The following is a 14,122-nucleotide window of genomic DNA, read 5'->3' on the forward strand; positions in this document are numbered from 1 at the left end:
CTGCTCTGTTCGTGACAGAGGAAGGCGCCCCAACCCCCTGATCAGCCCTGCTCTGTGCCTGATAGGGGGGAGCTCCCCAACCCCCTGATTGCCTTGCGGCTCTGTGTGTGACAGGGTGAGGCTCCCCAACCCCCCCTCCCCCCCTCACAGGCCCTGCTCTGTGTGTGACGGGGTAGAGCCATAACCTCCCCATTGGCCCTGCCCTGAGTTTGACAGTGGTGGCACCCCAACCACCTGATCCGCCCTGCCCTGAGTGTGACAGGGGTGATGCCCCAACTCCCCTATTGGCCCTACTCTGTGAGTGACAGGGGGGAGCTCCTCAACCCCCTGATCGGCCCTGCTCTGTGCATGACAGGGGGGAGCTCCCCAACCCCCTGATTGACCCTGCTCTGTGCGTGACAGGGTATGGAGCCCCAACCCCCCTGATGGGCCCTGCTCTCTGCATGACAGGGGGCAGCGCCCCAACCCCCTGATTGGCCCTGCTCTGTGCATGACAGAGTACGGAGCCCCAACCCCCCTGATGGGCCCTGCTCTGTGCGTGATGGGGTGGCGCCGCAACCTCCCCATTGACCCTGCCTTGAGTGTGACAGGGGGCGGTGCCCCAACCCCCCAATTGGCCCTACCCTGAGCGTGACTGAGGGTGACATCGCAACCTCCCAATCTGCCCTGCTCTGTGCATGACAGGGGGCGGTGCCCCAACTCCCCAATCGGCCCTGCTCTGAGCCCGACCAGGGGCTGCACCTAGGGATTGGGCCTGCCCTCTGCCACCCGGGAGCAGGCCTAAGCCAGCAGGTCGTTATCTCCCGAGGGGTCCCAGACTGCGAGAGGGCACAGGCGGGGCTGAGGGACCCGCCCCCTCCCCCACGAGTGCACAAATGTTTGTGCACCGGGCCTCTAGTCTATATATATAAAAGGCTAATATGCTAAGTGTCTGACCATTCGACTGGTTGCTGTGATGTGCACAGACCACCAGGTGGCAGACGCTCAACAAAGGAGCTGCTGTGTTGTGCACTGGACATTTACAAGGAAACAGCACATGGACCTGGTGCCCACAAAGCAACACTTGGCTTCCCCTAAGTGGGACACAGGCGCTGCCACCACTCCAGAGCGACAGCCCATCAAATCGCAGCCAATGCTGCCGAGACCTTATGGTGCAAAATTAGGCCCACAGCCCAGCCCAGAAACGGTTGCTGTGGGCACCAGGTAACGATGTCACATAGCAATGCGTGGCTCCTTCTCCCTAGCAACTAGTCTCCTTGCAGTTTTTTCAGCCCAGGAACAGATTTGCTTTATACCCAGGTGGAAACATTTTACACTTTAACCAAATGTCTGTGAAGCATTTTCCTGTGTCTCTTCTCATTTGATCCTCACAGACATCCTGGAGTAGGTAGATAGGAGACTCAGTGGGGTGGAATCCTCTTTTCTTTTCATTAGCCGGAAAATGGAGATTTAGAAAGTTTAGAAACTTGACTTGACTGAAAAGAAGTAAGAAATGGTGGACCTTGAAAATGACTTCAGGTTTTCTCACTGCACAGAATATAGTCAAACGTTGCTGCAGTTAAGTATTTTATCCTTTGTTCTCACTGCGTGATCTACAATAATAATTGGCTTTGTGTTGATATTTACTGCTGTGTTGCTGACAATTACCTGAAAGAGAACTTTGGGTGCTACACTGGGCTGGAAAAAGTTTAGCTAAATTAGAAAGCAGTTCTAATTAAGCAAGTTTATTCCATATATATAAAAGGCTAAATTGACTCGCACATGCTCAATACATATAAAGCTCTCGCTGGGGCCGGTCACACGCGTGTGTTTCGATCTGTCATTGTTGATTGTGAATTTGGTTGACACTTCTATCATAGAGAAAGGGCGAATAGTGATATTAAAATATTTCTTCTAATTTTCTTTCAGTGTGCATGAATTTGTGCACTGGGCCACAAGTGTATAGATAAGTAGTTCCCAAATTTGATTGACCAGGACTAGTAAAATGGTTTTAAGAATTTGACACAGGAATTGTCAGCTTTGTTGTTGTTGTTATGTAAGGGTATTGAATAGACGCTGTTATTATTTACCATCATCACCATATTTTATCAAAAAAAAGGATATTTAAATAATCTCACCTCTCCCCCCACCCCACATACACACTTCCCAGAAAAGAGTAGGAAGGATAGCATCTCAGACTTAAGGACAGTTTTTAATATGAATAACTTTATGGAAAAATCTTCAAATTATCCTTTTGTTTCTAATTTTCTAGTGAATACTTCATCATAGACCAATGGTGATATATAGACCATTGCCTAAGCTGTCCTGCTTATTGAGACCAGCATACATTGCTTTCTTCAACTACTTACACCATTAGGTGTTCTTGGATTTTGTCACCTTCCTCACCTTTCTTGCTGTCTATTGCTTCTGTCCCTTAGAAGAAGCATAGCTCATTAGAGTTGGAGGAACCTTAAAGATCATTTAATCCTACATTTGAAAAAATTCTTTCATGGGTTATATCTAGCTCATTGGCTTGATAACTGGGACTATAATTACTTAAGTCACACATGGGATTTTTTTTTAATTATAAAGATAATACAAGCAAAAAGAAGAAATTAAATATTGCCCCAGTTATATTTCTAGGTGATGCCCCTCTAAACATTTCAGGGTACCCTCTCAATCTTTTTTCTAATTGTATATTTGTTTAGGATCCTACTGTCTGTGCTCTTTCTGTATTTTCACTTCAAGAATAGATTGCAAATATTTTTAATTTCTCAGTAACTTTAAAACTTCTTAATGGCTGACTAACATATTTTGTGGCACAATTTAATGTTTTTGGTTGTATGTTCATATTCTTTGTCACTTTGAGTTTTCCAAAGAGCACTAGAATGAATATCATTGTAGATGTAGAAACTACCTTCTGAATAATCAGTTTGAACCAACATTGAGCCACTTTGTTAAAATGGATCACAAATACTGGTGTTATCAATGGGAGAGAGAATATTTGCACTATGTCATCTAGCTTCAGCATTTAACTTTGTGTCAGGAAACCATTGGTATTGACAAGTTCTGTACTAAGACAGTTGGGAATGTAAGTACACGTGATTCAGCCATTATGCTTGCAAAGTGATAGGAAATGCCTAACTCCAGTTTTATTTAATAGATTTAAAACAATTCTAAAATGTATCCTTTGTATAGAGATTTAGAATCTTTTTGTGTTACATCCATTTTGCATATGAATGGTGGAAATCTTCCTTATGAGCCCTTCTTATCCAGGTTTTTGGAGGCAATTTCATTAAATATGTCATGGTTTATATTCCCATTCAGAATTTTCTCACCAGATGGCCCACTTTACAATTTAGTTCCTCCTTAGGGAAAAAAACACACCTTTCTATAGATTTGGGCATATCTAATTTTCATGCAGTTGTATTTCATGGAGTATTCTGCCTACTGCACTTTGAACTATCTTCTCTGAATGGGAGATGAGAGAAAAGAACTTACACATTTGAAAGAAGCTTATTTTTGCTGCCAAAGAATCAGAACCAAGTGTGAGAAAATTTCTTGGTTCATAAAGTCAAGGTTAATTTGGGAAAATAATGTGGGTGTCCCAGATAGCTTGCAATTGAATTCTGATGATTGGAACTTGTTTGATTCACTCTATTTTTTTTCGTAAGTCCTAATGAGCAATGCTCCAAAGCACTGTCCTCCTCCTTGGTTCTTTGAATTATTATCTCTTAGTGGAATATGAATACATGTTTATTTTCTGTTGCTAAATTAGCATGTAAGTTCAATGAGGGCAGGGACCTTGTTTTTTTAAGAGCTATAGGCTCAGTACCTAGTTGAGCCCTAAGCAGATGGGAAGGGCTGAATAGCTATTGAGGGAGTGAATGAACGAATGAACTATCAAAATGGGGTAATTTACTAGAGTCATTATTTATGCCAGCTAATAATAATTTCCCTTGGTTATGCAGTTTCCAGAATAAGGCTATTGTTCTCATGGAGAGTGGGTCTACAGCAGGTAAACCAAAGAGCATCTCCTTGCATGCATCTTCAGGACCACTGAAGAAATAAAGCCTTAGAAGGAACGAGTGGGAACACTGTGACCAAGTGTGGCTTGAGAGAGGGAGTTATGTTCCGAAGGAACATAGGCTACCTATACTATTTATGCCTTGGAGCACTTGCTCTGTGCCTTATGCAAGCAGCCTTAGATACTAGAATAATTCATTGTCTTTGTGATTTTGAGGGTATCTTTTTTCATTGACTATTTTCTGTATTATATTAATGGTAAAATTGTCCTCTTTGATCATTTTGTTTCCTTTCTCAGTTCTTTCACGTAGTTAGCAATTAGAACACAAGGAGGTCAGAAAAAGAAAGATGATGTGTTTTTGTTTTGGAATTGTCTTACAAAAGGAGCTGTGCATCCACATTTATCCCTAACCCAACTCATTCTTCTTAGTTAATATTGTTCTAGGCCTATTTAAGAATTACAATAAATTAATAAATTTAATTGAATACTAGTTTACTAAGCCATCCCTTGAACAAGGTTACACTTAGTGGGAGAGTTGAAGGGTCATAAAATAGAGAGCAGTGTGGCTCAGAGGAAAAAACTAGGTTTTGTCACCGTAGACCTTGGCTAAGGGTCTGGCACATAATAGTTACTCAATAAATATATGTCGATTTAAATGATGTAATCCTTTTGTTCTTATTTGACCATTTGTGCAATGGAAGTAAAAGTAATTTTATATGATTCTCAGGAGGACTAAAGATGCTTATAAACACTTAGCATATTATACACATTTAATAAATAGCAATAACCACAAGCTATATGTTATGGACTGAAACCTTATCCCCCAGATGTGATGGCATTAGGAAGTGGGGCCTGAGGTGATTATAATTTGATGATGCCCTGAGGGTAGAACCTTTTTGATGGGGATTGGTGCACTTATGTATGAGAGAGGCTACTCCCCCTCTCTGCTCTCTGTCACACAAGGAGAAGTAGGTAATCTGCAAACAGAAAGAGAATTCTCACCAGAAACCTACCATGCTGCCCTCTAAATCTTGGATTTCCAGTTTCCAGAACTGTGAGAAATAAATTTATTTATAAGCTACCTGGTCCATGATACTTTGTTATAGCAGCCCACACTGACTATGGCACTATGTTTACTAAGCCATTTATAAAGCACAGGAGAGCCTTTTAAAAATTTCTGTAAGGCCCTGATTTCAAGGAAGCCACATAAAGAGTATATATAGGTAAGGGGTAGATAGTGTGCATGTGGATGCACCAGTTAGGAAGACTGCTAAAGGGAGCTTCGCATCCCAGTTAGGATTTCTGTTAATCACAGAGGGCAAGCCTAGTTCACTGAAAGAGATAAGTACTTAGGTCAGTGAATCCAGGGATTGGGAATTTAACAGCTGAAATAGGATTATGTAATACAGTATGGAGAAGTGAGGACTGTGGCAAATTGCTAAAGATAGACCCTGTCCAGAAGTATTCAGATTTTGAAAATACCATGTGGCCAAGAAAAATGTGTCTTGGACCATACATGGCTTTACACTGTTATTATAAAAAAACACACACACACACAAACATGAATCCAGTGTCCTACTTTCCTGATGAGAAAGTTAACAGTATTAACAAGGAAGGAAAACAGATAAATTGTTGCTATTCTCTGAATAATCAGAATAAAAATGAACATTATATCCTAGATATTATATCAATAAACATTTATAGAAATAAATGGCCCATTTTAGAAAATTTGAAAAAAAATGGGGAAGTATTAGAGAAAACAAAATTACCTGTAATAGTATCACCTGAAGATAACTCTTCTTTATATTTTAAGTTAGTCTCCTAGAGTTTTTTCATGCAGATATATAGTCATCACAAAATTGTACAAAATTGAAATCCCACCATATAATTTGTTTCATTTAACTCAATATAACTAGTGTATTTTCCTATGTCATTATATGCTACTTTAAAAGCATGATTTTAAGTGGCTACATGACATTTTATCATATGAATGGATCAAATTTTATGTTACCATTTAACACTTAACCACTGAAATGAACATTTAGATTATATATTATTTTTCTCTCTTTTAAATGATATTGTGATAATTTTTTTTCCCGTATATAGCACCTACGTGTAATTCTCCCAACTTCAGGACCAATTTCCAAACACTGAAATTTGTGGTCAAACAGCATGAATTTTTTAAGAATGTTAACAAATATCGCCAGATTGTCACCCGGAAAAGCTGTACCAATTTATACCCTTGCATTCTATGTGTGCACCACTTTCTGTACGAGAGGCTGTCACTAAAAAATGAAACAAATGAAACTGCCAGTGTGTTAGATAGAAAATGTTATTTTTGTCCTATTTTCCATTTTATTCATCATTAGTAATTATTGGTGTATTATATTTCTTCTTTGTGAATCTTATTTTAATGCATTTGCCCTTTATTCTGTGTATTATTCATCAGTTTCACACATACTTATGACACAGCTACTATGTACCAGGTACTGTTCTAGGCATTGATGAAACAGTTCAGGAAACAGCAAACACCTGTTGTAAGAATTAAATGAGATCATGTCTCTAATACCCTTAACAGAGTAGTGTCTGACCCATTCAAGACTGCAGTAAGTTATCATCCACTCATTCTTGGTAAACTTATGAGAGTCTCTATGCCAGCACTTTCAGCTACTATTTTGGAAGGAAGATGTTTCTGAAATGTTTCCTATCTTGAGTTGGTTAGCAAGGACTTAGGTGTTTATGGACATGACTGTGAACTTCACATAAATATAGATCTCTAAATTGTAATCAGATTCCCAAAATGCTGGTGACCACTCAGGTGCCACCTGATGAGAAAGGAAGTACAAAAGAGTTGACCTGCAAAGTGTCACCCAGTGTATCTTACTTCTGCATATTTCACAAAAGCAAATGACTCTGCCAGGGTCTCTCCCAGGGCCTCACAGTTAACCTTCTCCTGGGGAGGGGAGTGCGGGGGGGGCGGGGGTCGATGTCTAGAGCATGGATGACATCACTCAGATCCCATGTTAAGATAGAATCATTGAAATATAGTTAAAAAGTGGAAGTTCAAAATTGCCAAGATTCTTGTTTTTCCTTTTTGCTACACAAGTTTGTATATGTTAATCTAGTGTGCACTGCAGTGTTGTAGTTGAGCATGTGGCATTAAGGGTGACAAAGAATCGGGCAGCCACAATCAGAATTACAGGTTTTATGGGACTAATCCCATTCTTTGCCCTGATTTCAATATGTTTTCCATATGGTCTAACACAGGAGGGCTGGTTTTGTTTATAAACACAATTCAGTTCATGGTCTAGCCACAGAAGGCCAGTGTCCAAGTGGATTCCAGATCTGGCTATTTCAAGCTTGACCTCAGTCCCTCTAACCGTGTCTGTTTGCAAATGTTCCTGCCAAATAGCTGTGAGGGGGGCTTGTGTGCTTTTAAGGGTTGGCTCTTGTCCTTGGAGGATGGAGAGGTACGGGCCCAGGAATAATGGAGAAAGGATAACATGTTAGGTGTCAAATTTATATCAGAATAAGTGTGTCCTTTCAAGAAAGCACCAATTGCAACAAAATGTCACCAAATCCTCGCCTTTTACCCTGAGAAAACTGGTCACTTTTCATTCTGAAGTTTGATGGCTGTTGAGCTGCATAGGTCTGAGCCAGAGGCTGGCGGGCTGTATGCAAAGTGCTGTGTAATTGTGCAGTTTTGGGGGCTCTGCCTTTGGAACAATGTCTCATAAAAATCTTAAGCGGCTATCACTTTTCATGGCTAATGAACTGCAGAACTGGGAATGAGATCCAGAGCCAATTCTTGGATTAAATCTTGGGAGCCTCAAACAGAACTGTGTATAGGAATTGGGGGGAGGGGGAGGCCTGGATGGTGGGATGAAGGGCGATAAGCTCTGACCTTTCTCACTGAGCCTAGAGACCTGCTTGAAGAGCACACCAACAACCAATCAAGTCAGGATGTGAATATCAAAAGGCTTGTTTGAGCGGCAGTAGTGCTTTTAGTGTGGTTTTCTCCCCTCTGTTTGTTTTCCATGTGATTTCTAAGAGGTTCTTTAGGTTTTAGGAAATATTTGAAATAAAAAGCATTTATATTCACATGCTGATGAGAAACCAAATGGTGATAGCCTTTGGTGAATCCTGTGTGTGTGTGTGGTGTGTGTGTGTGTGTGTGTGTGTGTTGTGGGGGGGGTGGATCTGGAAATCTCTGGCACAAAGAAATGAAGTAGAATGGAAAGTGGGGTCTCTGTTAAAGGTGGGTGGTCTATTGAGAAAGGCAGTCAAGGCAGATTCAATCCCTGATGTACGCATGTAGATTTAAAAAAACCAACCAAATAAATACAGGTCCATTTTCCCTTTATTTCCCACAAAATACAATGTCTGCAGGTGCCTTTGCTCCCAAAGGAAGAATGACAGTGAGCTGGAGCCCAGGTACAACTGCATTAAAAATATTTCAAATAGGCCCCAACTAGATCGCCTTGTCTTTCATCTGCTTTTCTTTCTGAGATACTGAACATTTCCTTTCCCTTTAAAATTTTTTTCTGCAGGTCTATGGTGCTTGCACTCATTTCCAACGAAGGACATGAACATTCTTTCATATGGCAAGGTGAAAATAATTTTATTTTCATCACTTCCCTCACCTCCCCCCACCCCAACCTTGTGATGGATTTACTTGAAAAAAAATAATGACGGGGCTTCACAAACTGGCCTGACAGTTGTGATGCGGAGAGCCAGCCGGCTGAGTAGGGACGGTGAGGCATCTCTGTACCTATTATGGCAAAAATCGATAATGCTTTCTGTAAATTGCTCCTCCCAAAGGAGCCGAACAAATGCAGGAGGCAGGGGAAGCCATCATTCTGTGTGAAGGCTCCGCACACTTGGGCCAGTGCAATTATGAGCAGGAGGGTGGTTTGTTTGGTCTGTGTGCATCTGTGTGTGTGTGTGTGTGTGTGTATGCACGCGCACACATGCACACAATTCAGAGTAGGAATTTCGGGGGAGGAGGGCACTTACTCATCATAAAATTTAATTGTCCAGGTCTCTCAGGCACATCCTTCCATCTGTCCGTTGAAGGTGGGAGAGCCTGGAGTCCAGTTTCCCCCGTAAGCCCTTTGGAAGTGTCAGTGGGTGGATTGAGAATAGGCAGCCTAATTAATTGTTAATTTTCTGGCTGGGGACTTATTGTTCTAGCTCTTTTCTGGAAATTCTTTTGTCAGGGATTTTGGAATTCCATATTGGATCTATGACTGTAAACAACCATGTATGTTTGGCTGTTTCAGAATTTTCTTTATGATAGAAATCTCTCATCTTTTATCATTGAAAAGATAATATATCACAAGTTTCTTTGGGAACTATTTGTTCTGTAAGATTATGGCTCCCTTTCACCCTATCCCATCCCCACCCCACTCCTGAATTATAGAAGGGAATGGGAGTCATTTTCATGGTGCTGATTCTTGTGGGCCACCACTAGATTTCCTTTTTTTTTTTCCAGCAGGAGGAACCTAAAAATTAATTACTGCCATGAAGTACAAGTTGATGGGTTGGAGATTTGGAGTACCTGAAATTCAAGGTTTTTATAGTTCATTGTTTAAATAACTAAGATTGAGAAGAAATCTGCTCTGTTGGAAATACCTTTGGATTTAGAAACCACAAAATCTACATGTAAGGATCGCTGTGCTTACACACCCATTGCACATTTTAGCTCAGTGTCTTCATCCATAAAATGGGAAGGGTGATATCTATCCTTAAGCTCTCTTACTGGTTGTGAGAAAGTTTTGTGAAAACCCATTGCAAACATTCGGGTCATATAAAATATTATTAGCATTAAAGAAGATGAGGTCAGGCCTCGGCATACTTGAATGGGAAGGCCAAGTGGGTCTCTCCATGGTCATACAATGCCAACTTGTTTGATAACATTTGGCCTTGGACACTATTTGTTACGTGCCCATATTCATGGAACATGGGACTATAAGAAAACTAGGTTTTAACCCATGTTAGAATTGATCACGTATGTGAGTGGGAAGTGAAATTGTGGCTATTGAAGTAGTTGGAATCTTAGCTGAATACCACCATCTGACAAAACCATGTTTCTCATGGTATCCAGCTTGAGTCCGGCAGGTGGACGGAATTTGATGTGGCATCCTCAGTTCAGAGATCATTGCAATTTCAGTGGAGGCAACAGAGAAACAGAAGGCACTATTGGAAGGCAATGAACGCTGAGGAGGGGGTGGGGGGAAGCTTGGACTTTATCCGGGAGATGAGACTGTCAGAGATTCCAACTGTTTTTGTTAAGCTGTTTCGTTTAAATTAATGGGAAGAGGACTAATGGATTAGTGAGTGAGAGGAGTCTCTATGAACCATGAGTAAGAAAGTAAGAAACAGGAAAGGGCAGAAGGGCAGGCGGAGGAACAAGGGGAAAAAGGAGACTACATAAAGACTAACATTTTAAAATAAGGGAAGTGAACACATTGGAAAGAATGAAAAATAACCACAATCATCACGACCCAAGGAAAACTTGTTCCGGTTGATTGGGTAGTTGGGAGTATAAGGTAGCACACCTGTTGAAATGAATTGGGCAGACCGCTCCATGCAATCAAGAATTTGCACAAGTGGAAGGTGACTCAGAAAGTGGGTGATTTAGAGGATGGATACTTGGGGACATACTTGAGAAAGAGTCACAAATACCCTAGGAAGGAATAAAGTTAATGGAATCCTACCAGATTGGTAGAACTGTAAAATCTAGCCCATACCAGTAGAAAACCGGTAGAGAAAGTTGAGGCAAACAGAGTCACCTAACTCATCACAGTCAGGAAGTGAAGGCACATCCTTTCAAAAGGAAATGTCTAATGTCTGCCCCCTGCTGGAAGCAGCTGCCTTGATTCCTAAAGGTAGGGAATAGGGAGCAACTGCAAAGGGGGAAAAAATTGACCTATTAAAGTCAATAATCCCAGGATCCTAATGGATCCAACTGCATCTGAATAGCATATTAAAATTACCAAAATTGTCTTTTAAAACCTACTGATGTGGGTCACCCAAGCAGCATGCTCCCAGTGGTTAATAATTAATACTGAGCGTCCTGGGGAGAAATCACTGTGGATAATTGTAGCCAGTAAGTACAGTCTGGCAGCCCAGTGTGCTGCAGGTCGGAAAAGGGCAGAGCGGAGGGAATCGTACATCAAGCTGGTGCCAGCCGCCGGGCATCGGTGGTCTGCTTCCTTTGGCTGTACTTATTCTTCTGGTGGGAAAGCCTTCTAAACAAGGCTGTGAATTGGTTTTCATGCTCGCATTGACAGATTGGGAAAGCAGTTTGTTCTACCAAATTTAACAATGATATATCATTATCACAACTTTGGGGGAAATCTATAAAATCAATAAGTTTGTAGCCTGAACAGGATTTGTATCGCTTGCTTGCTGTGCTGGTGTCAAAGCGTGAGCATATGGATTGAGTCACAGCCTGAGATCAATGGAATTTGTGGACAGTGAGCTCAATAACAAGCCCTTCTGAAAAGAAATAGATGTAAAAAGCAAATTTACTAGAGTATAAAAAAAAGCTAATATCTTTTCCGCGCCTGGCTGTAAAGTGCTGTTTGGCTGCCTTTGGCTGCGGGTACTTTGAAAGCTGTCTAGGGTATGTGCTCGCAATGCTGAATGCTCCTGCGCCGGCTTCATGCATTGCATGTACAGTTGGGTGCTTCTATTTGCAGGGTTTGTACTAGGAAACTCGCCAAGAATAGGAGGGGGAAAAATAGCCCTTTATATTGTAAACTGAATAAAGAATAAAAACAGTCAGTGTGTCTGCTGGGGAAAGACCATGGTGGCTTTATTTACTTTGTGCTGGTAGGACTTGCTAATGGAGAAAAATAAAAAGGCATAATTAAATAGTTTAATGAATTCGCAGCTCTTTTGTTTGAGTGGGACGGGAATGCATGTTCCAGAGAGGCCTCACAAAGAGCTTGGCTGGCAGTGAGTTAAAAGTAGGAAATCAGTTCTTTGAAGGCATTTTTATTCTTCATTATCCCAGCATGTAAAATGACTTGTACTAAACGATTGAGGTTTTTATTTTTCACTCTCTCTCTTTCTCTCCTTTTTCCTAAACAATAGGGAGCATGGGGTGGCTGGTGTCTAATTCCCCTTCGGGTCCTGGAGCTGGGAGATCAGCCAGGCTGATCACCAGGCTGGTGGCCAGTCCCCACATGGGTGCAAAGCCCAGGGTTCTGAATACTGTGCAGCACCCCAAGAAGCCAGCCCGCCCTCCATCTCCGCCATGTGCAAGCCCCAAGACTTAGCACCCGTGCCCTTAATCTCTCCCTCGTGGAGGGAAGCTATTTCTTATCGCTGGCCTGGGAATTGGGGTGTCCTTTATGTTGTGTTTTTGAGCAGCCAAGTTTATTTCTCCTCTTTTCATGTGAAAACAAAGGTGGGAAATGCATGTGGGAGATGAACAAAGTTTGGAGAACACCGACTCTGATGATAAGCCCTGACCTGGTTTGCTTCTGTTCCCTGAGGAGAATGCGCTTGGGAGGGCTGGTTCTTCAGAGAAGCTCGCTGTCCACCAGCACCCAGCTGTGCCCTTTCGGCCACCTGCTCCAATTGGGCCCGCTGAGCACTGAAAGGCTGGTGAGAAGTAGGCGTGTTCTCAACAGTCAAGGGTCAAACAGGGCTTGTGTTACCTGCATGGATAGTACCTTCAGACGGCATCCTGGGCAGGGAGATGCCAGTGAGTTGGGTTTGCATTGATACTCTTCCTGATGACATGCTGAGGAGAAGGCCAAAAGGAGGGGGCCTTTGACCCTGGAGATAGGGGGGCAGCTTGGACTTGGCAACGCAGGGCATGACATGGTGGCTGAGAGGCAGCCGTGGTACCTCTGCGCACGCACAGGCCTCTTGCTTTAAAACCATGACAGGTTCGCTCAAGCTCCACCTCCCCAACTTGGGGGTAACAAATTGTGGCCCCGGTAGAATGACCCATTTCTTTGGGTATAATGACCAGTCGTGACTACTCTTCAACTTCCACATGAGCCTTGTGTGAAGAGTAGGCAGAGTGATTGCTTTTTCAATAACTTGGTTCTTTTAAGTGTTTGGCAGGTTCCTGCCTTTGCTCCCTTCCCACACTGAGCACATGGTTTCCCAAGGGGTGTGGCCACTGACAGGGCCACAGGGGATTTCCCTGGGACATGGCAGCTGCCAAAGAGCCTCTCTATAGATGTGTTATTTCTTCTGTCCAGCCAAAGTAAGGGCTCTCTCCTGCGCCTTCTGTGGCGGCACTTGGAAGGCAATGGAAAAACAACCTAGCTGGTGACACACCTAATCCATCTTTGGAGGAAAAGGGCCCCCTTGAGTCTGGAAATAATGGTTGTTTCTCTCTCTCTCTCCCTCTCTCTCTCTCTCTCTCTCTCTCTCTCTCTCTCTCTCTCTCTCTCTCTCTCCCTCCCTCCCTCTCTCTCTTGGTATCTCTGTCTCTCTCTGTCTTTTTCTCTCTGGTGTGTGTCTCTCTCTCCTGTACTTACACTTTAGTCTTGCTTCCATATCGAGAGCCCAGCGTGTGGTCTCTGGGCTTCATCTTTCTGCAGCTCACTGGTGTGCCCCTCTGCCCCCCAATATTGTATCTCTGCGCCCCTCCTTTGGAAGGCAGATTCCTGGTGGCCTTTTTGCTCTGTCACCTTCCACATGCCTGAGTCAGCTGCCAGCAGCAGGGAGTTTCCATTTAGTTATTTGCTAGGCTCTGAGATTTTCATTCATAAAGCCTCTCTTATGCCTTTAAACAGCTCACATTTGCTTATAAACAACACTGGCTGTTTGTTTCTTGTTAAATTTTTACCTCATAAACAAATATTACTATGTCATCCCTAGCCAATAACTGCTTAATCCTGATTCTTTTTTTTTTATACATTGACTGTAAACCCAAGATTTAAACTTTATAGGATGGTTTCCCCATGTCCCCTCCCCCTCTTCCAGAGAGCTGATTGTGTGGTATTGGAAATAGTTGGACCCTAATCCATAAATTCCAGCTAGAGAGTATATCTTCAGGGGTGAATATAGTCAGGCAGTTTACTTAAACCAGCGATTCCAAAATGGACAGGCTCCACATTCTCTCACCTTCTTTGATTCGGGTAC

The 14,122-nt window shown here is 42.5% G+C and overlaps 1 long non-coding RNA gene across 2 annotated transcripts in view; it reads left to right on the top strand.

Moving 5' to 3' along the window:
- The window catches only part of LOC308530961, a 628,987-nt gene that overhangs the window by 399,090 nt on the left and 215,775 nt on the right, over nucleotides 1–14,122 (top strand). The window contains exons 4-5 of one of the 2 annotated variants that reach the window (XR_013996879.1): nucleotides 8,557–8,615; nucleotides 9,504–9,578. This is a non-coding gene — a long non-coding RNA (uncharacterized lncRNA). Of the gene's footprint in view, nucleotides 1–8,556; nucleotides 8,616–9,500; nucleotides 9,579–14,122 lie in introns of both variants that reach the window. The other variant, XR_013996880.1, reaches the window with a different exon arrangement.

This window comes from Myotis nattereri (assembly GCF_964212035.1).
Source record: "Myotis nattereri genome assembly, chromosome: 15".
NCBI lineage: Eukaryota > Metazoa > Chordata > Mammalia > Chiroptera > Vespertilionidae > Myotis > Myotis nattereri.